The 25,439-nt window shown below is 47.1% G+C and overlaps 13 non-coding genes and 1 pseudogene across 13 annotated transcripts; all 14 read left to right on the plus strand.

The window, feature by feature from the left end:
- The first annotated feature begins 368 nt into the window (after positions 1 to 368).
- LOC141234306 (U2 spliceosomal RNA) lies at positions 369 to 559 on the plus strand. The gene has a single exon (XR_012300287.1). It is a non-coding gene; the product is annotated as a U2 spliceosomal RNA (small nuclear RNA).
- A 1,115-nt stretch (positions 560 to 1,674) lies between these two features.
- On the plus strand, positions 1,675 to 1,865 carry LOC141234284 (U2 spliceosomal RNA). The gene has a single exon (XR_012300266.1). It is a non-coding gene; the product is annotated as a U2 spliceosomal RNA (small nuclear RNA).
- A 1,115-nt stretch (positions 1,866 to 2,980) lies between these two features.
- LOC141234623 (U2 spliceosomal RNA) lies at positions 2,981 to 3,060 on the plus strand (annotated as a pseudogene).
- A 5,562-nt stretch (positions 3,061 to 8,622) lies between these two features.
- LOC141234513 (U2 spliceosomal RNA) lies at positions 8,623 to 8,815 on the plus strand. The gene has a single exon (XR_012300490.1). It is a non-coding gene; the product is annotated as a U2 spliceosomal RNA (small nuclear RNA).
- A 1,115-nt stretch (positions 8,816 to 9,930) lies between these two features.
- Positions 9,931 to 10,121, plus strand: LOC141234308 (U2 spliceosomal RNA). The gene has a single exon (XR_012300289.1). It is a non-coding gene; the product is annotated as a U2 spliceosomal RNA (small nuclear RNA).
- Positions 10,122 to 11,236: 1,115 nt separating this feature from the next.
- On the plus strand, positions 11,237 to 11,427 carry LOC141234309 (U2 spliceosomal RNA). The gene has a single exon (XR_012300290.1). It is a non-coding gene; the product is annotated as a U2 spliceosomal RNA (small nuclear RNA).
- A 1,115-nt stretch (positions 11,428 to 12,542) lies between these two features.
- LOC141234310 (U2 spliceosomal RNA) lies at positions 12,543 to 12,733 on the plus strand. The gene has a single exon (XR_012300291.1). It is a non-coding gene; the product is annotated as a U2 spliceosomal RNA (small nuclear RNA).
- A 1,115-nt stretch (positions 12,734 to 13,848) lies between these two features.
- Positions 13,849 to 14,039, plus strand: LOC141234311 (U2 spliceosomal RNA). Its single transcript, XR_012300292.1, has one exon. It is a non-coding gene; the product is annotated as a U2 spliceosomal RNA (small nuclear RNA).
- A 1,115-nt stretch (positions 14,040 to 15,154) lies between these two features.
- Positions 15,155 to 15,345, plus strand: LOC141234469 (U2 spliceosomal RNA). Its single transcript, XR_012300448.1, has one exon. It is a non-coding gene; the product is annotated as a U2 spliceosomal RNA (small nuclear RNA).
- A 1,112-nt stretch (positions 15,346 to 16,457) lies between these two features.
- LOC141234312 (U2 spliceosomal RNA) lies at positions 16,458 to 16,648 on the plus strand. The gene has a single exon (XR_012300293.1). It is a non-coding gene; the product is annotated as a U2 spliceosomal RNA (small nuclear RNA).
- Positions 16,649 to 17,763: 1,115 nt separating this feature from the next.
- LOC141234313 (U2 spliceosomal RNA) lies at positions 17,764 to 17,954 on the plus strand. The gene has a single exon (XR_012300294.1). It is a non-coding gene; the product is annotated as a U2 spliceosomal RNA (small nuclear RNA).
- A 2,858-nt stretch (positions 17,955 to 20,812) lies between these two features.
- On the plus strand, positions 20,813 to 20,997 carry LOC141234560 (U2 spliceosomal RNA). The gene has a single exon (XR_012300528.1). It is a non-coding gene; the product is annotated as a U2 spliceosomal RNA (small nuclear RNA).
- Positions 20,998 to 22,112: 1,115 nt separating this feature from the next.
- LOC141234314 (U2 spliceosomal RNA) lies at positions 22,113 to 22,303 on the plus strand. The gene has a single exon (XR_012300295.1). It is a non-coding gene; the product is annotated as a U2 spliceosomal RNA (small nuclear RNA).
- Positions 22,304 to 23,418: 1,115 nt separating this feature from the next.
- LOC141234315 (U2 spliceosomal RNA) lies at positions 23,419 to 23,609 on the plus strand. Its single transcript, XR_012300296.1, has one exon. It is a non-coding gene; the product is annotated as a U2 spliceosomal RNA (small nuclear RNA).
- Positions 23,610 to 25,439: the final 1,830 nt, after the last annotated feature.

The following is a 25,439-nucleotide window of genomic DNA, read 5'->3' on the forward strand; positions in this document are numbered from 1 at the left end:
CCACCTTCAGTCTGCTGCTGGACAGCCAGCAGCAGCAGCAGCAGGAGAGGTATGTAATCAGGAGCCCTCCTGCTAAGGGTAGACAGCTGCTCGTTCCACCCCACCCCCCGCCTTAATTGGTTCTCCTCCCTTCCAACGGTGTTGAGGCGGGTGGGAACAGCAGGGGGTGAAGGTGCTGTGTTTAAAGAGGTGGAGTTATGCAGATCTAAAACGCGTGGATTGCAGCAGCAGCAAGCCGAAAAGTGCAGGCATGTAAGGGATCTAGAGGTTGACAACATGTCTTCTTAACGGGAGTCCAGGAGCTCATCTCCACAAATGGACTTTTCAGGATCCTTGGGTGGCTCCGTAGTTTGAAACCAATTCTGGTTATCGCTTCTCGGCCTTTTGGCTAAGATCAAGTGTAGTATCTGTTCTTATCAGTTTAATATCTGATACGTCCCCTATCTGGGGACCATATATTAAATGGATTTTTAGAACAGGGAGATGGAAAAAGAGCTTGCTCTGTCCACTCCACGCATTGACCTGGTATTGCAGTATCTCCAGGACCGGTGCACCCCTTCTTTAATGCAGTTTCTAAAATCAGAAAGAATTGAATTCAATGTTTTTTGTTCATTTTGCTTGTTTGTCGGATTTTGGGATGGACTCTTTGGCTTTGCTTTTCTTCTCCTCATTGGATTTTTCATGTTCAAAGTTGCAGAAGCCAGATTACAAGCTCATTTTGGTTCAACTTCAGCAACTGTGCATTGCATTGCCATGTAATGTGATGCAATGCTATCTTTCTAGCTCTCCCTTTTTACTTCCTTTTGGATAAACAGACATATTAGGCAAGCATTTTGGAGCTTTCACCTAAATAATTACAGGTGGTGAGATAAGCTGCACAATATAATTGACCTTTCAGTATATTGTTGCACACACACCAACAATTTAGCAAATGCCCTTGTTATCAACAGCAGCCTTTTAAACTCACCTGAGCTAACAGGTATGTGCGCTGGTTACTCTGCTGCGCTTAAAATTTCTTTTTTGGTTTGCTACAATGCCTTTTCTGAAACGTTGTCTCCTTCTGCTGGAACACTGACTTCTTTCATTTAATGCCTGCAGACTATAAAAGAGAACCCAACCCAAAAAGTTTGGTTGATTAGTCTGTGGCATTCTGTTAAACTGTTGCTTATGGCGGTCTCTGTGAGCTTCTCAGCGACATTCAGCCAGCCAGGTATCCTGCCTGCAGTAGATGGAATGTGGCAATGGAACGCTGGCTGCGCGTGTCATAATAGGCTCTGAGCCTTTATATACCTGTGCACAGCAGCAGCCACCTTCAGTCTGCTGCTGGACAGCCAGCAGCAGCAGCAGCAGGAGAGGTATGTAATCAGGAGCCCTCCTGCTAAGGGTAGACAGCTGCTCGCTCCACCCCACCCCCCGCCTTAATTGGTTCTCCTCCCTTCCAACGGTGTTGAGGCGGGTGGGAACAGCAGGGGGTGAAGGTGCTGTGTTTAAAGAGGTGGAGTTATGCAGATCTAAAACGCGTGGATTGCAGCAGCAGCAAGCCGAAAAGTGCAGGCATGTAAGGGATCTAGAGGTTGACAACATGTCTTCTTAACGGGAGTCCAGGAGCTCATCTCCACAAATGGACTTTTCAGGATCCTTGGGTGGCTGCGTAGTTTGAAACCAATTCTGGTTATCGCTTCTCGGCCTTTTGGCTAAGATCAAGTGTAGTATCTGTTCTTATCAGTTTAATATCTGATACGTCCCCTATCTGGGGACCATATATTAAATGGATTTTTAGAACAGGGAGATGGAAAAAGAGCTTGCTCTATCCACTCCACGCATTGACCTGGTATTGCAGTATCTCCAGGACCGGTGCACCCCTTCTTTAATGCAGTTTCTAAAATCAGAAAGAATTGAATTCAATGTTTTTTGTTCATTTTGCTTGTTTGTCGGATTTTGGGATGGACTCTTTGGCTTTGCTTTTCTTCTCCTCATTGGATTTTTCATGTTCAAAGTTGCAGAAGCCAGATTACAAGCTCATTTTGGTTCAACTTCAGCAACTGTGCATTGCATTGCCATGTAATGTGATGCAATGCTATCTTTCTAGCTCTCCCTTTTTACTTCCTTTTGGATAAACAGACATATTAGGCAAGCATTTTGGAGCTTTCACCTAAATAACTACAGGTGGTGAGATAAGCTGCACAATATAATTGACCTTTCAGTATATTGTTGCACACACACCATCTATTTAGCAAATGCCCTTGTTATCAACAGCAGCCTTTTAAACTCACCTGAGCTAACAGGTATGTGCGCTGGTTACTCTGCTGCGCTTAAAATTTCTTTTTTGGTTTGCTACAATGCCTTTTCTGAAACGTTGTCTCCTTCTGCTGGAACACTGACTTCTTTCATTTAATGCCTGCAGACTATAAAAGAGAACCCAACCCAAAAAGTTTGGTTGATTAGTCTGTGGCATTCTGTTAAACTGTTGCTTATGGCGGTCTCTGTGAGCTTCTCAGCGACATTCAGCCAGCCAGGTATCCTGCCTGCAGTAGATGGAATGTGGCAATGGAACGCTGGCTGCGCGTGTCATAATAGGCTCTGAGCCTTTATATACCTGTGCACAGCAGCAGCCACCTTCAGTCTGCTGCTGGACAGCCAGCAGCAGCAGCAGCAGGAGAGGTTTGTAATCAGGAGCCCTCCTGCTAAGGGTAGACAGCTGCTCGTTCCACCCCACCCCCCGCCTTAATTGGTTCTCCTCCCTTCCAACGGTGTTGAGGCGGGTGGGAACAGCAGGGGGTGAAGGTGCTGTGTTTAAAGAGGTGGAGTTATGCAGATCTAAAACGCGTGGATTGCAGCAGCAGCAAGCCGAAAAGTGCAGGCATGTAAGGGATCTAGAGGTTGACAACATGTCTTCTTAACGGGAGTCCAGGAGCTCATCTCCACAAATGGACTTTTCAGGATCCTTGGGTGGCTCCGTAGTTTGAAACCAATTCTGGTTATCGCTTCTCGGCCTTTTGGCTAAGATCAAGTGTAGTATCTGTTCTTTTAAGAACACAAGAGCTACGATCTACACTTGATGAGAGCGATCGAACTCGGAAGGAGAAGAGCTTCGGAGCCCAGCTGACATCAAAGAACGAAGGCGGATATCGGTGGGAGGAAGAAGCTCTAAAGAATCCAGAAGAAGACGAAGACTCGGAGAAGAATCGGGCTGTCCTGTGGAATCTTCGAGGAAGAAAATCATCGAGACAAAGACCATTCGGGGAATTTGTCCAGAACACGACGGGAGAAGATTCTGCATAGCTCCACCCATTCCGGGAAGAGTTCCAGATCCAGCTCCAAGAAGTAACTGCAGGAGGAAAGCCATGGCAAGCGCTGCGAGGAAGGCCGAAAAGAAGAGCCTGGAGCTGGGGACAGCCAGGAGGGCCCAGCCAGGAGCCGATTCTGACCCCAAGGACTCTGCCTCCACGACTGGCCAGCAGAAGGGACCCCAGAAGCCCCGCCACGAAGCTCCAGCCCTGGAGCCATGGATACGGCAGACGGTGGCCCTGAAGCTGAAGGAAGTGGATGGGAGGGTGCCGGACATGTCCTCGGACGTGTTCTGCCAGAAGATGCTGCTGGATCGAGGCTTCTCCAGGTCGGACACCCTCAGCATCCAGACCTTCTTGACGGGGATCTTCTTCGTCACCTTCGCCACTGTGAACACCTGCAGGAGGTTCTGGGAAATGGTAAGCGCAAAAGGACCGGATAATTCTTTCTCTGCCTTTACAGGTAGCTGCCCTATCCAGAGGGATGAAAGGAGGATCACGGTCTCCATGCGCAACCCGCACACCCCAGGCCAAGACATCTGTACCTTCCTGAGACGCTTCTGTTTGGTTGTGAAGGAACCCTCTCACATCCTGAATGGACTCGGCTTCTGGACAGGTAAGTGGTCGGTGACCGTTAGACTTCACAGGGACCTGGCGTACTCAGACGGACTTCGGCACCTGCCCCCGACATTCTCCCTGGGCAACTCCTACGGCCTCATCTATTACCCGGACATGCCGCGGAACTGCAGGAGATGCGGCAAGAACGGCCACGAGATGAAGGACTGCAAGGAGGATGCCTGCAGGATTTGTCGAGTGACGGGACACAGCTCGAAGGACTGCCCGAAGAAGACGTCCTGCAACCTGTGTGGGCTGGCGGCTTATCTGTACAAGGATTGCCCCAGGCGTGAGAGATCCTGGGCATCGGTGGTTGCGACGACCCCAGCTACGGAGGACAAGGCCCCGACGACCAGGCCTGTGAAGGTCAAGGACGCGACGACCAAGGCCCCAGCGGCCAAGGCCGAGACGACCAAGGCCAAAGCGGTCAAGGAGTCGGTGGCCAAAGCCCCAGCGACGGTCCCAGCAGCTCCGAAGCAGAAGAAAAAGTCAAAGGAGGGTAAGAGTTCTGTCACCCCTCTCTCGATCCCTCCCCCTGCCACCCCCGTCCAATCCCCCCCCACCCCGGCCACCCCTGCTGAGGATTCCACTTCCTCTTCCTCCTTCCCCTACTCCTCAGCAGGTGTCCTTTCCCCTGCCCCGGCAGCCACTCTCCCTCCCCAGACCATGGTAGCGGTGGAATTAACCTTTCCTCCACCCGCCGCTATCTATTCCGAGGAGGATTTTCCTCTTCTTGTCTCCCCAGTTCCAACCCGGGGAAAGAGGAAGGTGGAGGACAGCCCTGCTACTGAATCCTCCAAAAAGAAGATTCTGGATTTCGTAGGCGAAAAGGAGGATACCCTCCCTGAGCCAGAAGAGATGGAGCACATGGTTGAGACCCTGGTGGCCGAGCCAGAAGAGGAGGAACTGGTGGTCGCCGAGATTGAGGCCGCGCTGCTTGACCAGATGGAGGAAGAGGGCCTGCTGGTGATCCCGTCACCAGCAGTCAACACCGACGAGGGACCACCCGACGGGAGTGGTAACTAAGGTGTATTGCCTGCGCTAACTTTTTCTTTTTTCCCTACATGATGGCTAATATTAACTTATTTTCCATTAATGTCAGGAGCATCAAGGACAAGTTCAGACGTCAGACTATTTATGCCTTCCTTACTTCCCAGTTGTGTGATGTTTATATGTTGCAGGAATGTTCCCTTCCCTCCTCTAGGTCCTTCAAACATCTGGCCAGGGAGTGGTCCCACGGTCCATCCTACTGGTCCGGTGGGGGTGACTGCAAGTCTGCGGGGGTCGCAATTCTGATCAGGGGGGGCGCATTCACGCTTGAGTCCGTCCAGGAGCTCATCTGCGGCAGGGCTCTTGTTGTAGATGGCAACTGGGCGGGGGAACCTGTCAGGTTCATCAACGTGTATGCGTCCCCACTGAAGAATGAGCGTTTGGAGCTTTTCCAGACCCTGCGGCTTCAGCTTGCCACCACCAGGACCTTAGTGATGGCCGGGGATTTCAACTGCCCCATCGAGGAGAACGGTCGTAGTTCTGGCACATCTGCCAAGTTGGACATCACGTCCAAGCTGCTCATCGAGATGGTAACCGAGGCCTCTCTTCAGGACGTGGTGGGCTCCATGGGGAGAGGCTCCACGAACTATTCGTGGAGCCGACCCGATAGCTCACTCCGCTCCAGGATTGACTTTGTGTTCACCTCTCGGGCAGTCAGGCAGAGTAGGCACTCGATGGTCTCCTGCTTCTTCTCCGACCACAGAGCCATTCACTTACAAGGTGTCCTCGGCGACGGTTTTCCGTCCGGCCCCGGCTCCTAGAAGCTGAATTGTGCTCTGCTGGCTCAGGATGAAGTCGTGGAGGAGCTGAGAGCAGCCTACGCAATGTGGCAGTCCTACAAGGGTAGCTTCCAAACAGTCTCTGATTGGTGGGAATATGTTAAACTTGAGTTTCGCTGTTTCTTTCAGGCCAAGGGTCGACAACAGGAGTGTGAGAAGAGGAGGGACTTCAGAGGGCTGCAGCGCGAGCTGCGGTCGCTGCAGGACCTTCTTCACTGCGGCTGGGACGTGAGGGAGGAGCTGGAGGAGACCAAGAAGAGCCTGAAAAGGCACTTTGAGGAGGAGTCCAAGCGAATCATCTTCCGTTCCAAAGTGGAGAATCTGGAGAAGGGTGAGAAATGTAACTCATTCTTTTTCAGGAAACTTCATGCCGGTCACACGCCCCTGAACGAGCTGCGAGACGAGAGCGGAAACATGCGACGTGGGAAGGAGGACGTGATGAGGGTCGTCAGCGACTTCTACAGCGAACTCTACTCCCACAAGACTACCGACCCCGACGCTGCTGATAAGTTCCTGTCAGGTATCACTAACCATCTTGATCCTGCAGGCACGGCAGCCTTGGACAAACCTCTGATGGTGGGCGAATTGCTCTCTGCCGCTAAATCCTTTAGGACCGGCAGGACCCCGGGCAGTGATGGTCTTCCAGCGGAGCTCTATGTAGCGCTGGGAGACCTCATCTGTCCGGACCTGTTGGACCTGTACGAGGAGATGGTGGTGGAGGGTAGAATGCCTCCATCTTTGAGGGAAGGAATGGTCACGATCCTGTACAAGCGGAAGGGAGAGAGGTGCGACCTGAGGAATTGGCGTCCCATCACTCTGCTCAACGTGGACTACAAGATCCTGGCCAAGACGATGGCGACACGACTTAAGACGGTCATCGGACGGATCATCCACCCGGACCAGACCTGCGGCATCCCTGGACGTCGCATCGCAGACAGCCTCGCTCTCGTGCGGGACACGGTCGAGTACATCAAGGTCCGCCGCGCACACGCGGCCCTGGTCTCCTTGGATCAGGAGAAGGCCTTCGACCGGGTTTCCCACGAGTTCATGGGCCGAGCTCTGCACCGGTTAGGTTTGGGTAACATGTTTTGTTCGTATGTCCGTCTGATGTATTTTGATATCCACAGCTCGGTGTTGGTGAACGGCTGGAAGACTGACCCCTTCCCTGTCCTCTCTGGGGTCAGACAAGGCTGCCCTCTATCACCTCTTCTTTTTGTTTGTGTTATAGAACTCTTCGCAGAGGCTATCCGGCAGAATGGAGAGATCAGAGGGATCACCGCACCGGGTCCGGGACGACACGAGGTCAAGTGCTCGCTCTACATGGACGACGTCACCGTCTTCTGCGCTGATCGTGGTTCAGTCGACGCCCTCGTCCAGACGTGTGAGAGGTTCGGCCGGGCTTCAGGGGCCAAAGTCAACTGCAGGAAGTCGGAAGCCATGCTCTTCGGGGATTGGCAGCCGGCCTCCTCCGCCCCCTTCCCCTTCAACATTCAACCGGATTTCCTCAAGGTGCTGGGAGTCTGGTTCGGGAAGGAAGGAGCGGCCCTCAAGTCCTGGCAAGAACGCTTGGCCAAGGTGAAGCAACGGATCGGACTCTGGAGCCTCAGACACCTCACTTGTGAGGGTAAGGCACTCGTCCTGCGTAATGAGGTCCTGCCCGTCTTGCAGTACACGGCGCAGGCCTGGCCCCCACACGTCACTGTGTGCAGGGCCATTACCAGGACAGTGTTTCACTTTGTCTGGGGATCCAAGATGGACAGAGTCAGGCGGGCCGTCATGTACAAGGAGCCTCGCAAGGGTGGGAAGGGCGTTCCAGATATCCCCACCTTCCTGCGATCCTCTTTTGTGTGTGATTGTGTCCGCCGGACTTTGCAAGTCAAGAATGGCTCCGCGGGCAGGTCCATGTCTCGCTTCTTCCTGCTTCCTCTTTGGAGGCGACTCGGCTGGGACAAGTGGGACAGCTCCTTCCCCTACAACTGGACGACGCCATGGTTCTACGGAGACATCGTTCGATTTGTGGGGGAGCATCAACTGGAGGGACTCAAGCCCGACTTGTGGAAGCCCAAAACTATCCACAAGCTAATCAGAGCCAAGGATGACGTGGAGAACATCACAGGACTTCACCAGGACACGCTGGAGACTGTGTGGACAAATGTGTCGTCTGACAGGCTGACCAACGGGCACAAGGACTTGTCGTGGATGGCGATTCAGGGCGGACTGCCCGTCCGGTCATTCATGCATGCCCGGAACCTGTGCAAGACCCGGTACTGCCCAAGGTGCCCCTTCGTGGAGGAAACATCTTTGCACACTTTTTGGGACTGCGGATTTGCACAGCGCCTATTGACTGCACTTGAGGACGACCTGAGGAACTCTGTCCCCAGGGCGAGCCTATCGCACCATTCTGTGCTTTACGGACTCTTCCCTGGGGTTCATACCGTCGGAGCCATCCAGGAGGCTTGGCGCCTTATGAACTGCTTCAAGGATGCCGTTTGGGTCGCCAGGAACCGGCTCATCTTGAGGAGGGAGAGGATGTCCATCCAGGACTGCCGCAGGCTGATCCACAGCCTGCTCAGAGACTATTCCATCATGGACGGTCCGGAGGACGAGGACGAGGACTAAACCCCTCCTCCCCCTCTCCCCTTATGTGTCTTGTCTTTCAATAAAGCTTCGGGCCTGTGATTTTCCCCTCCCCATCCCCTTTTTCCCAATCCCCATCCCTTATCACGGTTCGTCGTACTGTATTGATTGACATGCTTTTTCTTTCAGATTGAGTGTTTTGTGTAGCATAGGGGTGTGATGTGTCTAGTTAGTGCGTCGTATCCTCATGCTATGTAAATATGATGTAGAATTCTGTGTGTACTGGGCTGCGGCACTGTACACTGTCTGTTAACTTATTTTTTGTGCTAATAAAAGATATATTCAATCAAAAAATCTGTTCTTATCAGTTTAATATCTGATACGTCCCCTATCTGGGGACCATATATTAAATGGATTTTTAGAACAGGGAGATGGAAAAAGAGCTTGCTCTGTCCACTCCACGCATTGACCTGGTATTGCAGTATCTCCAGGACCGGTGCACCCCTTCTTTAATGCAGTTTCTAAAATCAGAAAGAATTGAATTCAATGTTTTTTGTTCATTTTGCTTGTTTGTCGGATTTTGGGATGGACTCTTTGGCTTTGCTTTTCTTCTCCTCATTGGATTTTTCATGTTCAAAGTTGCAGAAGCCAGATTACAAGCTCATTTTGGTTCAACTTCAGCAACTGTGCATTGCATTGCCATGTAATGTGATGCAATGCTATCTTTCTAGCTCTCCCTTTTTACTTCCTTTTGGATAAACAGACATATTAGGCAAGCATTTTGGAGCTTTCACCTAAATAACTACAGGTGGTGAGATAAGCTGCACAATATAATTGACCTTTCAGTATATTGTTGCACACACACCATCTATTTAGCAAATGCCCTTGTTATCAACAGCAGCCTTTTAAACTCACCTGAGCTAACAGGTATGTGCGCTGGTTACTCTGCTGCGCTTAAAATTTCTTTTTTGGTTTGCTACAATGCCTTTTCTGAAACGTTGTCTCCTTCTGCTGGAACACTGACTTCTTTCATTTAATGCCTGCAGACTATAAAAGAGAACCCAACCCAAAAAGTTTGGTTGATTAGTCTGTGGCATTCTGTTAAACTGTTGCTTATGGCGGTCTCTGTGAGCTTCTCAGCGACATTCAGCCAGCCAGGTATCCTGCCTGCAGTAGATGGAATGTGGCAATGGAACGCTGGCTGCGCGTGTCATAATAGGCTCTGAGCCTTTATATACCTGTGCACAGCAGCAGCCACCTTCAGTCTGCTGCTGGACAGCCAGCAGCAGCAGCAGCAGGAGAGGTATGTAATCAGGAGCCCTCCTGCTAAGGGTAGACAGCTGCTCGTTCCACCCCACCCCCCGCCTTAATTGGTTCTCCTCCCTTCCAACGGTGTTGAGGCGGGTGGGAACAGCAGGGGGTGAAGGTGCTGTGTTTAAAGAGGTGGAGTTATGCAGATCTAAAACGCATGGATTGCAGCAGCAGCAAGCCGAAAAGTGCAGGCATGTAAGGGATCTAGAGGTTGACAACATGTCTTCTTAACGGGAGTCCAGGAGCTCATCTCCACAAATGGACTTTTCAGGATCCTTGGGTGGCTCCGTAGTTTGAAACCAATTCTGGTTATCGCTTCTCGGCCTTTTGGCTAAGATCAAGTGTAGTATCTGTTCTTATCAGTTTAATATCTGATACGTCCCCTATCTGGGGACCATATATTAAATGGATTTTTAGAACAGGGAGATGGAAAAAGAGCTTGCTCTGTCCACTCCACGCATTGACCTGGTATTGCAGTATCTCCAGGACCGGTGCACCCCTTCTTTAATACAGTTTCTAAAATCAGAAAGAATTGAATTCAATGTTTTTTGTTCATTTTGCTTGTTTGTCGGATTTTGGGATGGACTCTTTGGCTTTGCTTTTCTTCTCCTCATTGGATTTTTCATGTTCAAAGTTGCAGAAGCCAGATTACAAGCTCATTTTGGTTCAACTTCAGCAACTGTGCATTGCATTGCCATGTAATGTGATGCAATGCTATCTTTCTAGCTCTCCCTTTTTACTTCCTTTTGGATAAACAGACATATTAGGCAAGCATTTTGGAGCTTTCACCTAAATAACTACAGGTGGTGAGATAAGCTGCACAATATAATTGACCTTTCAGTATATTGTTGCACACACACCATCTATTTAGCAAATGCCCTTGTTATCATCAGCAGCCTTTTAAACTCACCTGAGCTAACAGGTATGTGCGCTGGTTACTCTGCTGCGCTTAAAATTTCTTTTTTGGTTTGCTACAATGCCTTTTCTGAAACGTTGTCTCCTTCTGCTGGAACACTGACTTCTTTCATTTAATGCCTGCAGACTATAAAAGAGAACCCAACCCAAAAAGTTTGGTTGATTAGTCTGTGGCATTCTGTTAAACTGTTGCTTATGGCGGTCTCTGTGAGCTTCTCAGCGACATTCAGCCAGCCAGGTATCCTGCCTGCAGTAGATGGAATGTGGCAATGGAACGCTGGCTGCGCGTGTCATAATAGGCTCTGAGCCTTTATATACCTGTGCACAGCAGCAGCCACCTTCAGTCTGCTGCTGGACAGCCAGCAGCAGCAGCAGCAGGAGAGGTATGTAATCAGGAGCCCTCCTGCTAAGGGTAGACAGCTGCTCGTTCCACCCCAACCCCCGCCTTAATTGGTTCTCCTCCCTTCCAACGGTGTTGAGGCGGGTGGGAACAGCAGGGGGTGAAGGTGCTGTGTTTAAAGAGGTGGAGTTATGCAGATCTAAAACGCGTGGATTGCAGCAGCAGCAAGCCGAAAAGTGCAGGCATGTAAGGGATCTAGAGGTTGACAACATGTCTTCTTAACGGGAGTCCAGGAGCTCATCTCCACAAATGGACTTTTCAGGATCCTTGGGTGGCTCCGTAGTTTGAAACCAATTCTGGTTATCGCTTCTCGGCCTTTTGGCTAAGATCAAGTGTAGTATCTGTTCTTATCAGTTTAATATCTGATACGTCCCCTATCTGGGGACCATATATTAAATGGATTTTTAGAACAGGGAGATGGAAAAAGAGCTTGCTCTGTCCACTCCACGCATTGACCTGGTATTGCAGTATCTCCAGGACCGGTGCACCCCTTCTTTAATGCAGTTTCTAAAATCAGAAAGAATTGAATTCAATGTTTTTTGTTCATTTTGCTTGTTTGTCGGATTTTGGGATGGACTCTTTGGCTTTGCTTTTCTTCTCCTCATTGGATTTTTCATGTTCAAAGTTGCAGAAGCCAGATTACAAGCTCATTTTGGTTCAACTTCAGCAACTGTGCATTGCATTGCCATGTAATGTGATGCAATGCTATCTTTCTAGCTCTCCCTTTTTACTTCCTTTTGGATAAACAGACATATTAGGCAAGCATTTTGGAGCTTTCACCTAAATAACTACAGGTGGTGAGATAAGCTGCACAATATAATTGACCTTTCAGTATATTGTTGCACACACACCATCTATTTAGCAAATGCCCTTGTTATCAAGAGCAGCCTTTTAAACTCACCTGAGCTAACAGGTATGTGCGCTGGTTACTCTGCTGCGCTTAAAATTTCTTTTTTGGTTTGCTACAATGCCTTTTCTGAAACGTTGTCTCCTTCTGCTGGAACACTGACTTCTTTCATTTAATGCCTGCAGACTATAAAAGAGAACCCAACCCAAAAAGTTTGGTTGATTAGTCTGTGGCATTCTGTTAAACTGTTGCTTATGGCGGTCTCTGTGAGCTTCTCAGCGACATTCAGCCAGCCAGGTATCCTGCCTGCAGTAGATGGAATGTGGCAATGGAACGCTGGCTGCGCGTGTCATAATAGGCTCTGAGCCTTTATATACCTGTGCACAGCAGCAGCCACCTTCAGTCTGCTGCTGGACAGCCAGCAGCAGCAGCAGCAGGAGAGGTATGTAATCAGGAGCCCTCCTGCTAAGGGTAGACAGCTGCTCGTTCCACCCCACCCCCCGCCTTAATTGGTTCTCCTCCCTTCCAACGGTGTTGAGGCGGGTGGGAACAGCAGGGGGTGAAGGTGCTGTGTTTAAAGAGGTGGAGTTATGCAGATCTAAAACGCGTGGATTGCAGCAGCAGCAAGCCGAAAAGTGCAGGCATGTAAGGGATCTAGAGGTTGACAACATGTCTTCTTAACGGGAGTCCAGGAGCTCATCTCCACAAATGGACTTTTCAGGATCCTTGGGTGGCTCCGTAGTTTGAAACCAATTCTGGTTATCGCTTCTCGGCCTTTTGGCTAAGATCAAGTGTAGTATCTGTTCTTATCAGTTTAATATCTGATACGTCCCCTATCTGGGGACCATATATTAAATGGATTTTTAGAACAGGGAGATGGAAAAAGAGCTTGCTCTGTCCACTCCACGCATTGACCTGGTATTGCAGTATCTCCAGGACCGGTGCACCCCTTCTTTAATGCAGTTTCTAAAATCAGAAAGAATTGAATTCAATGTTTTTTGTTCATTTTGCTTGTTTGTCGGATTTTGGGATGGACTCTTTGGCTTTGCTTTTCTTCTCCTCATTGGATTTTTCATGTTCAAAGTTGCAGAAGCCAGATTACAAGCTCATTTTGGTTCAACTTCAGCAACTGTGCATTGCATTGCCATGTAATGTGATGCAATGCTATCTTTCTAGCTCTCCCTTTTTACTTCCTTTTGGATAAACAGACATATTAGGCAAGCATTTTGGAGCTTTCACCTAAATAACTACAGGTGGTGAGATAAGCTGCACAATATAATTGACCTTTCAGTATATTGTTGCACACACACCATCTATTTAGCAAATGCCCTTGTTATCAACAGCAGCCTTTTAAACTCACCTGAGCTAACAGGTATGTGCGCTGGTTACTCTGCTGCGCTTAAAATTTCTTTTTTGGTTTGCTACAATGCCTTTTCTGAAACGTTGTCTCCTTCTGCTGGAACACTGACTTCTTTCATTTAATGCCTGCAGACTATAAAAGAGAACCCAACCCAAAAAGTTTGGTTGATTAGTCTGTGGCATTCTGTTAAACTGTTGCTTATGGCGGTCTCTGTGAGCTTCTCAGCGACATTCAGCCAGCCAGGTATCCTGCCTGCAGTAGATGGAATGTGGCAATGGAACGCTGGCTGCGCGTGTCATAATAGGCTCTGAGCCTTTTTATACCTGTGCACAGCAGCAGCCACCTTCAGTCTGCTGCTGGACAGCCAGCAGCAGCAGCAGCAGGAGAGGTATGTAATCAGGAGCCCTCCTGCTAAGGGTAGACAGCTGCTCGTTCCACCCCACCCCCCGCCTTAATTGGTTCTCCTCCCTTCCAACGGTGTTGAGGCGGGTGGGAACAGCAGGGGGTGAAGGTGCTGTGTTTAAAGAGGTGGAGTTATGCAGATCTAAAACGCGTGGATTGCAGCAGCAGCAAGCCGAAAAGTGCAGGCATGTAAGGGATCTAGAGGTTGACAACATGTCTTCTTAACGGGAGTCCAGGAGCTCATCTCCACAAATGGACTTTTCAGGATCCTTGGGTGGCTCCGTAGTTTGAAACCAATTCTGGTTATCGCTTCTCGGCCTTTTGGCTAAGATCAAGTGTAGTATCTGTTCTTATCAGTTTAATATCTGATACGTCCCCTATCTGGGGACCATATATTAAATGGATTTTTAGAACAGGGAGATGGAAAAAGAGCTTGCTCTGTCCACTCCACGCATTGACCTGGTATTGCAGTATCTCCAGGACCGGTGCACCCCTTCTTTAATGCAGTTTCTAAAATCAGAAAGAATTGAATTCAATGTTTTTTGTTCATTTTGCTTGTTTGTCGGATTTTGGGATGGACTCTTTGGCTTTGCTTTTCTTCTCCTCATTGGATTTTTCATGTTCAAAGTTGCAGAAGCCAGATTACAAGCTCATTTTGGTTCAACTTCAGCAACTGTGCATTGCATTGCCATGTAATGTGATGCAATGCTATCTTTCTAGCTCTCCCTTTTTACTTCCTTTTGGATAAACAGACATATTAGGCAAGCATTTTGGAGCTTTCACCTAAATAACTACAGGTGGTGAGATAAGCTGCACAATATAATTGACCTTTCAGTATATTGTTGCACACACACCATCTATTTAGCAAATGCCCTTGTTATCAACAGCAGCCTTTTAAACTCACCTGAGCTAACAGGTATGTGCGCTGGTTACTCTGCTGCGCTTAAAATTTCTTTTTTGGTTTGCTACAATGCCTTTTCTGAAACGTTGTCTCCTTCTGCTGGAACACTGACTTCTTTCATTTAATGCCTGCAGACTATAAAAGAGAACCCAACCCAAAAAGTTTGGTTGATTAGTCTGTGGCATTCTGTTAAACTGTTGCTTATGGCGGTCTCTGTGAGCTTCTCAGCGACATTCAGCCAGCCAGGTATCCTGCCTGCAGTAGATGGAATGTGGCAATGGAACGCTGGCTGCGCGTGTCATAATAGGCTCTGAGCCTTTATATACCTGTGCACAGCAGCAGCCACCTTCAGTCTGCTGCTGGACAGCCAGCAGCAGCAGCAGCAGGAGAGGTATGTAATCAGGAGCCCTCCTGCTAAGGGTAGACAGCTGCTCGTTCCACCCCACCCCCCGCCTTAATTGGTTCTCCTCCCTTCCAACGGTGTTGAGGCGGGTGGGAACAGCAGGGGGTGAAGGTGCTGTGTTTAAAGAGGTGGAGTTATGCAGATCTAAAACGCGTGGATTGCAGCAGCAGCAAGCCGAAAAGTGCAGGCATGTAAGGGATCTAGAGGTTGACAACATGTCTTCTTAACGGGAGTCCAGGAGCTCATCTCCACAAATGGACTTTTCAGGATCCTTGGGTGGCTCCGTAGTTTGAAACCAATTCTGGTTATCGCTTCTCGGCCTTTTGGCTAAGATCAAGTGTAGTATCTGTTCTTATCAGTTTAATATCTGATACGTCCCCTATCTGGGGACCATATATTAAATGGATTTTTAGAACAGGAAGATGGAAAAAGAGCTTGCTCTGTCCACTCCACGCATTGACCTGGTATTGCAGTATCTCCAGGACCGGTGCACCCCTTCTTTAATGCAGTTTCTAAAATCAGAAAGAATTGAATTCAATGTTTTTTGTTCATTTTGCTTGTTTGTCGGATTTTGGGATGGACTCTTTGGCTTTGCTTTTCTTCTCCTCATTGGATTTTTCATGTTCAAAGTTGCAGAAGCCAGATTACAAGCTCATTTTGGTTCAACTTCAGCAACTGTGCATTGCATTGCCATGTAATGTGATGCAATGCTATCTTTCTAGCTCTCCCTTTTTACTTCCTTTTGGATAAACAGACATATTAGGCAAGCATTTTGGAGCTTTCACCTAAATAACTACAGGTGGTGAGATAAGCTGCACAATATAATTGACCTTTCAGTATATTGTTGCACACACACCATCTATTTAGCAAATGCCCTTGTTATCAACAGCAGCCTTTTAAACTCACCTGAGCTAACAGGTATGTGCGCTGGTTACTCTGCTGCGCTGAAAATTTCTTTTTTGGTTTGCTACAATGCCTTTTCTGAAACGTTGTCTCCTTCTGCTGGAACACTGACTTCTTTCATTTAATGCCTGCAGACTATAAAAGAGAACCCAACCCAAAAAGTTTGGTTGATTAGTCTGTGGCATTCTGTTAAACTGTTGCTTATGGCGGTCTCTGTGAGCTTCTCAGCGACATTCAGCCAGCCAGGTATCCTGCCTGCAGTAGATGGAATGTGGCAATGGAACGCTGGCTGCGCGTGTCATAATAGGCTCTGAGCCTTTATATACCTGTGCACAGCAGCAGCCACCTTCAGTCTGCTGCTGGACAGCCAGCAGCAGCAGCAGGAGAGGTATGTAATCAGGAGCCCTCCTGCTAAGGGTAGACAGCTGCTCGTTCCACCCCACCCCCCGCCTTAATTGGTTCTCCTCCCTTCCAACGGTGTTGAGGCGGGTGGGAACAGCAGGGGGTGAAGGTGCTGTGTTTAAAGAGGTGGAGTTATGCAGATCTAAAACGCGTGGATTGCAGCAGCAGCAAGCCGAAAAGTGCAGGCATGTAAGGGATCTAGAGGTTGACAACATGTCTTCTTAACGGGAGTCCAGGAGCTCATCTCCACAAATGGACTTTTCAGGATCCTTGGGTGGCTCCGTAGTTTGAAACCAATTCTGGTTATCGCTTCTCGGCCTTTTGGCTAAGATCAAGTGTAGTATCTGTTCTTATCAGTTTAATATCTGATACGTCCCCTATCTGGGGACCATATATTAAATGGATTTTTAGAACAGGGAGATGGAAAAAGAGCTTGCTCTGTCCACTCCACGCATTGACCTGGTATTGCAGTATCTCCAGGACCGGTGCACCCCTTCTTTAATGCAGTTTCTAAAATCAGAAAGAATTGAATTCAATGTTTTTTGTTCATTTTGCTTGTTTGTCGGATTTTGGGATGGACTCTTTGGCTTTGCTTTTCTTCTCCTCATTGGATTTTTCATGTTCAAAGTTGCAGAAGCCAGATTACAAGCTCATTTTGGTTCAACTTCAGCAACTGTGCATTGCATTGCCATGTAATGTGATGCAATGCTATCTTTCTAGCTCTCCCTTTTTACTTCCTTTTGGATAAACAGACATATTAGGCAAGCATTTTGGAGCTTTCACCTAAATAACTACAGGTGGTGAGATAAGCTGCACAATATAATTGACCTTTCAGTATATTGTTGCACACACACCATCTATTTAGCAAATGCCCTTGTTATCAACAGCAGCCTTTTAAACTCACCTGAGCTAACAGGTATGTGCGCTGGTTACTCTGCTGCGCTTAAAATTTCTTTTTTGGTTTGCTACAATGCCTTTTCTGAAACGTTGTCTCCTTCTGCTGGAACACTGACTTCTTTCATTTAATGCCTGCAGACTATAAAAGAGAACCCAACCCAAAAAGTTTGGTTGATTAGTCTGTGGCATTCTGTTAAACTGTTGCTTATGGCGGTCTCTGTGAGCTTCTCAGCGACATTCAGCCAGCCAGGTATCCTGCCTGCAGTAGATGGAATGTGGCAATGGAACGCTGGCTGCGCGTGTCATAATAGGCTCTGAGCCTTTATATACCTGTGCACAGCAGCAGCCACCTTCAGTCTGCTGCTGGACAGCCAGCAGCAGCAGCAGCAGGAGAGGTATGTAATCAGGAGCCCTCCTGCTAAGGGTAGACAGCTGCTCGTTCCACCCCACCCCCCGCCTTAATTGGTTCTCCTCCCTTCCAACGGTGTTGAGGCGGGTGGGAACAGCAGGGGGTGAAGGTGCTGTGTTTAAAGAGGTGGAGTTATGCAGATCTAAAACGCGTGGATTGCAGCAGCAGCAAGCCGAAAAGTGCAGGCATGTAAGGGATCTAGAGGTTGACAACATGTCTTCTTAACGGGAGTCCAGGAGCTCATCTCCACAAATGGACTTTTCAGGATCCTTGGGTGGCTCCGTAGTTTGAAACCAATTCTGGTTATCGCTTCTCGGCCTTTTGGCTAAGATCAAGTGTAGTATCTGTTCTTATCAGTTTAATATCTGATACGTCCCCTATCTGGGGACCATATATTAAATGGATTTTTAGAACAGGGAGATGGAAAAAGAGCTTGCTCTGTCCACTCCACGCATTGACCTGGTATTGCAGTATCTCCAGGACCGGTGCACCCCTTCTTTAATGCAGTTTCTAAAATCAGAAAGAATTGAATTCAATGTTTTTTGTTCATTTTGCTTGTTTGTCGGCTTTTTGGGATGGACTCTTTGGCTTTGCTTTTCTTCTCCTCATTGGATTTTTCATGTTCAAAGTTGCAGAAGCCAGATTACAAGCTCATTTTGGTTCAACTTCAGCAACTGTGCATTGCATTGCCATGTAATGTGATGCAATGCTATCTTTCTAGCTCTCCCTTTTTACTTCCTTTTGGATAAACAGACATATTAGGCAAGCATTTTGGAGCTTTCACCTAAATAACTACAGGTGGTGAGATAAGCTGCACAATATAATTGACCTTTCAGTATATTGTTGCACACACACCATCTATTTAGCAAATGCCCTTGTTATCAACAGCAGCCTTTTAAACTCACCTGAGCTAACAGGTATGTGCGCTGGTTACTCTGCTGCGCTTAAAATTTCTTTTTTGGTTTGCTACAATGCCTTTTCTGAAACGTTGTCTCCTTCTGCTGGAACACTGACTTCTTTCATTTAATGCCTGCAGACTATAAAAGAGAACCCAACCCAAAAAGTTTGGTTGATTAGTCTGTGGCATTCTGTTAAACTGTTGCTTATGGCGGTCTCTGTGAGCTTCTCAGCGACATTCAGCCAGCCAGCCAGGTATCCTGCCTGCAGTAGATGGAATGTGGCAATGGAACGCTGGCTGCGCGTGTCATAATAGGCTCTGAGCCTTTATATACCTGTGCACAGCAGCAGCCACCTTCAGTCTGCTGCTGGACAGCCAGCAGCAGCAGCAGCAGGAGAGGTATGTAATCAGGAGCCCTCCTGCTAAGGGTAGACAGCTGCTCGTTCCACCCCACCCCCCGCCTTAATTGGTTCTCCTCCCTTCCAACGGTGTTGAGGCGGGTGGGAACAGCAGGGGGTGAAGGTGCTGTGTTTAAAGAGGTGGAGTTATGCAGATCTAAAACGCGTGGATTGCAGCAGCAGCAAGCCGAAAAGTGCAGGCATGTAAGGGATCTAGAGGTTGACAACATGTCTTCTTAACGGGAGTCCAGGAGCTCATCTCCACAAATGGACTTTTCAGGATCCTTGGGTGGCTCCGTAGTTTGAAACCAATTCTGGTTATCGCTTCTCGGCCTTTTGGCTAAGATCAAGTGCAGTGATCTAGCGGCTGCTGCCTTCTTCTTGGCTGAGAGGTGCTCGGGGTACCCGGCTCCTTGGCCTGGGGGGATCGCTCTGTTTTTCAGCAGGGCTTCACCTCCCTGCTGCTATTAGGGAGTCGGATTAGTCCCCGGGCAACGGGAGGCGATCATCTACCTGGCACTTCGGTGTTGAAGGTTTCTATTGAGAAGAGGAGAACCTGTTTGTGAAGAAGATGTCTGCAGCATCACATGAAGGAGAGGAAGATCATGTGCCTGAATTCGCTAAGGTGCAGAATTCTATTCGTTTGGTTGTTCAGGAGAACTTTCGAGATCAAAAGGATTTTAGGTATGTGATGAGTCAAGTTCTTGTGGATCTTTTTGGTTTGAAGACAGAAGAAGTGTTGGCGATAATGGACTACCCCAGGAGGGGTGTTTATGATATAGTTTTTGTTGACAAAGTTTTTTTTGAAGGATATCTAAGGAAAATGACTGCAAGCCAGGATAAAAGAATGGAGGGGATAAGTGTAATGCCACACTTCCCCGTTAGAGATAAATGGATCATTGTTAAAATGTACTCTCCATTGGTGGACGAAGAGGATGTTCTTACATTTTTGGAGTTTTTTTGTTTGTCAGTAACACCAAAAGGGAAGATTTATAATGAATTTGGTTTTTGGACTTCGAAGTGGAAATTTTTGGTCCATTTCAAAGAAGATGAGCAGGGGACTGTGTTGCTTCCCCCAGCTAGGTTTAAGTTGGGTAATATAAATGGTGATATTTTTTTCAGAGGTATACCCACTTTTTGTCGAGTTTGTCGTCAATACGGGCATGGAAAGGAAAATTGTTCGGGTGGTGTATGTGGTTTTTGCAAAAAAGGTGATCATGAGTCAAAGGATTGTAAAGATCGGAGGAAGTGCAACTTGTGTCAGGAAGATACGCATGTTTTTAAGAATTGCCCAAAGAGGAAAAGAAATAAAGAGAAGGAGGTAGTGGTTAAAAAGGTTTTGGTAGAGAGAAAGGAGGAAAGTGTAGAAAAGGTGTTGGTGGTAAAGGGAAAAGAAAGCAAACCTGTAGGAGTGCAGAGGGAGATGGAGAAAACAAGAGTAGATTGGGGGGATAGGGTAGAGAGTGAAATGGGAGGTGTAAGTCAGGGAACTGGCCGTGGTAAGGTTAAAAAGCAAGAAAAGAGAAAGGAACAGGAAGTGGAGGTGGCAATGGAAGAAAATATAGTTGTTTTTCAACAACCTATGTTTATAAAGAATGCAGAATATTTTAACCGGTTGTACCGTAAGTTGTATGATGAGAAACGTTTGGACTATCTTATAGAGAATGTTAGGAAAGAACTAATAAGAGATAAAAATGTTTTTTGTGTGAAATATAGAATACCAGATGGTGTATCGAAACAAGTTTTTTCAGCATCAAGGTTTGAAGATTTGTCCCTTAAGGTTCTGAGTTGGGTTGGGGTTCATGCTTTTGATAATGGTTACAAGTATTTTACTTGATGTTATTACTGTTGTTAATACAGTTATAATTTAATTTTTATTTTTTTGGTATCCATTCAGGTTCTGAAACATTTCTTTCTTTGTAAGTATTGTTGTATTTTTGTAATTTTTTTTTCTGACATTAAAAGTACCAAAACCTGATGATGATTTAAGTTGGAGTCCACGTCTTGTCTCCCTTTGGGGAGAAGAGGACTGTGGAGTGGACTTTAATTTTAACCTGAATAGGTTCTAAAAAAAAAAAAAAAAAAAAAAATCTGTTCTTATCAGTTTAATATCTGATACGTCCCCTATCTGGGGACCATATATTAAATGGATTTTTAGAACAGGGAGATGGAAAAAGAGCTTGCTCTGTCCACTCCACGCATTGACCTGGTATTGCAGTATCTCCAGGACCGGTGCACCCCTTCTTTAATGCAGTTTCTAAAATCAGAAAGAATTGAATTCAATGTTTTTTGTTCATTTTGCTTGTTTGTCGGATTTTGGAATGGACTCTTTGGCTTTGCTTTTCTTCTCCTCATTGGATTTTTCATGTTCAAAGTTGCAGAAGCCAGATTACAAGCTCATTTTGGTTCAACTTCAGCAACTGTGCATTGCATTGCCATGTAATGTGATGCAATGCTATCTTTCTAGCTCTCCCTTTTTACTTCCTTTTGGATAAACAGACATATTAGGCAAGCATTTTGGAGCTTTCACCTAAATAACTACAGGTGGTGAGATAAGCTGCACAATATAATTGACCTTTCAGTATATTGTTGCACACACACCATCTATTTAGCAAATGCCCTTGTTATCAACAGCAGCCTTTTAAACTCACCTGAGCTAACAGGTATGTGCGCTGGTTACTCTGCTGCGCTTAAAATTTCTTTTTTGGTTTGCTACAATGCCTTTTCTGAAACGTTGTCTCCTTCTGCTGGAACACTGACTTCTTTCATTTAATGCCTGCAGACTATAAAAGAGAACCCAACCCAAAAAGTTTGGTTGATTAGTCTGTGGCATTCTGTTAAACTGTTGCTTATGGCGGTCTCTGTGAGCTTCTCAGCGACATTCAGCCAGCCAGGTATACTGCCTGCAGTAGATGGAATGTGGCAATGGAACGCTGGCTGCGCGTGTCATAATAGGCTCTGAGCCTTTATATACCTGTGCACAATAGCAGCCACCTTCAGTCTGCTGCTGGACAGCCAGCAGCAGCAGCAGCAGGAGAGGTATGTAATCAGGAGCCCTCCTGCTAAGGGTAGACAGCTGCTCGTTCCACCCCACCCCCCGCCTTAATTGGTTCTCCTCCCTTCCAACGGTGTTGAGGCGGGTGGGAACAGCAGGGGGTGAAGGTGCTGTGTTTAAAGAGGTGGAGTTATGCAGATCTAAAACGCGTGGATTGCAGCAGCAGCAAGCCGAAAAGTGCAGGCATGTAAGGGATCTAGAGGTTGACAACATGTCTTCTTAACGGGAGTCCAGGAGCTCATCTCCACAAATGGACTTTTCAGGATCCTTGGGTGGCTCCGTAGTTTGAAACCAATTCTGGTTATCGCTTCTCGGCCTTTTGGCTAAGATCAAGTGTAGTATCTGTTCTTATCAGTTTAATATCTGATACGTCCCCTATCTGGGGACCATATATTAAATGGATTTTTAGAACAGGGAGATGGAAAAAGAGCTTGCTCTGTCCACTCCACGCATTGACCTGGTATTGCAGTATCTCCAGGACCGGTGCACCCCTTCTTTAATGCAGTTTCTAAAATCAGAAAGAATTGAATTCAATGTTTTTTGTTCATTTTGCTTGTTTGTCGGATTTTGGGATGGACTCTTTGGCTTTGCTTTTCTTCTCCTCATTGGATTTTTCATGTTCAAAGTTGCAGAAGCCAGATTACAAGCTCATTTTGGTTCAACTTCAGCAACTGTGCATTGCATTGCCATGTAATGTGATGCAATGCTATCTTTCTAGCTCTCCCTTTTTACTTCCTTTTGGATAAACAGACATATTAGGCAAGCATTTTGGAGCTTTCACCTAAATAACTACAGGTGGTGAGATAAGCTGCACAATATAATTGACCTTTCAGTATATTGTTGCACACACACCATCTATTTAGCAAATGCCCTTGTTATCAACAGCAGCCTTTTAAACTCACCTGAGCTAACAGGTATGTGCGCTGGTTACTCTGCTGCGCTTAAAATTTCTTTTTTGGTTTGCTACAATGCCTTTTCTGAAACGTTGTCTCCTTCTGCTGGAACACTGACTTCTTTCATTTAATGCCTGCAGACTATAAAAGAGAACCCAACCCAAAAAGTTTGGTTGATTAGTCTGTGGCATTCTGTTAAACTGTTGCTTATGGCGGTCTCTGTGAGCTTCTCAGCGACATTCAGCCAGCCAGGTATCCTGCCTGCAGTAGATGGAATGTGGCAATGGAACGCTGGCTGCGCGTGTCATAATAGGCTCTGAGCCTTTATATACCTGTGCACAGCAGCAGCCACCTTCAGTCTACTGCTGGACAGCCAGCAGCAGCAGCAGCAGGAGAGGTATGTAATCAGGAGCCCTCCTGCTAAGGGTAGACAGCTGCTCGTTCCACCCCACCCCCCGCCTTAATTGGTTCTCCTCCCTTCCAACGGTGTTGAGGCGGGTGGGAACAGCAGGGGGTGAAGGTGCTGTGTTTAAAGAGGTGGAGTTATGCAGATCTAAAACGCGTGGATTGCAGCAGCAGCAAGCCGAAAAGTGCAGGCATGTAAGGGATCTAGAGGTTGACAACATGTCTTCTTAACGGGAGTCCAGGAGCTCATCTCCACAAATGGACTTTTCAGGATCCTTGGGTGGCTCCGTAGTTTGAAACCAATTCTGGTTATCGCTTCTCGGCCTTTTGGCTAAGATCAAGTGTAGTATCTGTTCTTATCAGTTTAATATCTGATACGTCCCCTATCTGGGGACCATATATTAAATGGATTTTTAGAACAGGGAGATGGAAAAAGAGCTTGCTCTGTCCACTCCACGCATTGACCTGGTATTGCAGTATCTCCAGGACCGGTGCACCCCTTCTTTAATGCAGTTTCTAAAATCAGAAAGAATTGAATTCAATGTTTTTTGTTCATTTTGCTTGTTTGTCGGATTTTGGGATGGACTCTTTGGCTTTGCTTTTCTTCTCCTCATTGGATTTTTCATGTTCAAAGTTGCAGAAGCCAGATTACAAGCTCATTTTGGTTCAACTTCAGCAACTGTGCATTGCATTGCCATGTAATGTGATGCAATGCTATCTTTCTAGCTCTCCCTTTTTACTTCCTTTTGGATAAACAGACATATTAGGCAAGCATTTTGGAGCTTTCACCTAAATAACTACAGGTGGTGAGATAAGCTGCACAATATAATTGACCTTTCAGTATATTGTTGCACACACACCATCTATTTAGCAAATGCCCTTGTTATCAACAGCAGCCTTTTAAACTCACCTGAGCTAACAGGTATGTGCGCTGGTTACTCTGCTGCGCTTAAAATTTCTTTTTTGGTTTGCTACAATGCCTTTTCTGAAACGTTGTCTCCTTCTGCTGGAACACTGACTTCTTTCATTTAATGCCTGCAGACTATAAAAGAGAACCCAACCCAAAAAGTTTGGTTGATTAGTCTGTGGCATTCTGTTAAACTGTTGCTTATGGCGGTCTCTGTGAGCTTCTCAGCGACATTCAGCCAGCCAGGTATCCTGCCTGCAGTAGATGGAATGTGGCAATGGAACGCTGGCTGCGCGTGTCATAATAGGCTCTGAGCCTTTATATACCTGTGCACAGCAGCAGCCACCTTCAGTCTGCTGCTGGACAGCCAGCAGCAGCAGCAGGAGAGGTATGTAATCAGGAGCCCTCCTGCTAAGGGTAGACAGCTGCTCGTTCCACCCCACCCCCCGCCTTAATTGGTTCTCCTCCCTTCCAACGGTGTTGAGGCGGGTGGGAACAGCAGGGGGTGAAGGTGCTGTGTTTAAAGAGGTGGAGTTATGCAGATCTAAAACGCGTGGATTGCAGCAGCAGCAAGCCGAAAAGTGCAGGCATGTAAGGGATCTAGAGGTTGACAACATGTCTTCTTAACGGGAGTCCAGGAGCTCATCTCCACAAATGGACTTTTCAGGATCCTTGGGTGGCTCCGTAGTTTGAAACCAATTCTGGTTATCGCTTCTCGGCCTTTTGGCTACGATCAAGTGCTTTATTGCAGGAGATTGTGGTTGAAGGGCACTCGGGTACCCCTCTCCTTGGCCTGGCAGGATCGTCCACTTTGGTGGACTTAACCTGCTTGCTGCTATTAGGGAGAGGGCTTAGTCCCAGGGTAACGAGTTGCGATCCCCCAGCTTCCAGGTGTTTTTCGCTGCAAGAACACTGGGAGCGCAGATTGCAAGCGGCTCCAATTTGCAACCTTGTTGCGTTTTTCCATGGAGGTTGACCCTAACCTCGTGCCTCTTTATGCGAGGCTAAAAAACTCTATCCGAGTTCACTTCACGGCGGGTGGCTCGGATATGAGGAAATTAGGGTATGTAGTCCAGGACGTGCTCAGGAACCTTCTTGGCGTACAAAGGAATGAAATTCTCTCCATCCAGGATTATCCCAGAAGAGGTGACTATGACATCACATTCACCGGAGAAGGTATTTTTAGAGATGTACTAGAAAAGTTAAAAAAAGTTGAAAATAGTCCTGTTTTGAAAGGGATACAAATTGTTGAGCACGTCCTGGATGAGGTAAGACTGGTTATTGTAAAAGTATTTTCGCCCTTTGTTTCTGCTCCAGAAGTAATGTCATTTCTAGCAATTTATTTTAAAAGTGTTAAATGTATTGGGAAGATATTAAACGAATATAACATATGGACATCTAAGTGGAAATTCCTTGTGAAGTGTA

Source organism: Phyllobates terribilis, unplaced genomic scaffold, assembly GCF_046119375.1.
Source record: "Phyllobates terribilis strain yellow unplaced genomic scaffold, ASM4611937v1 Scaffold_636__1_contigs__length_917067, whole genome shotgun sequence".
In the NCBI taxonomy this organism is placed as follows: Eukaryota; Metazoa; Chordata; class Amphibia; order Anura; family Dendrobatidae; genus Phyllobates; species Phyllobates terribilis.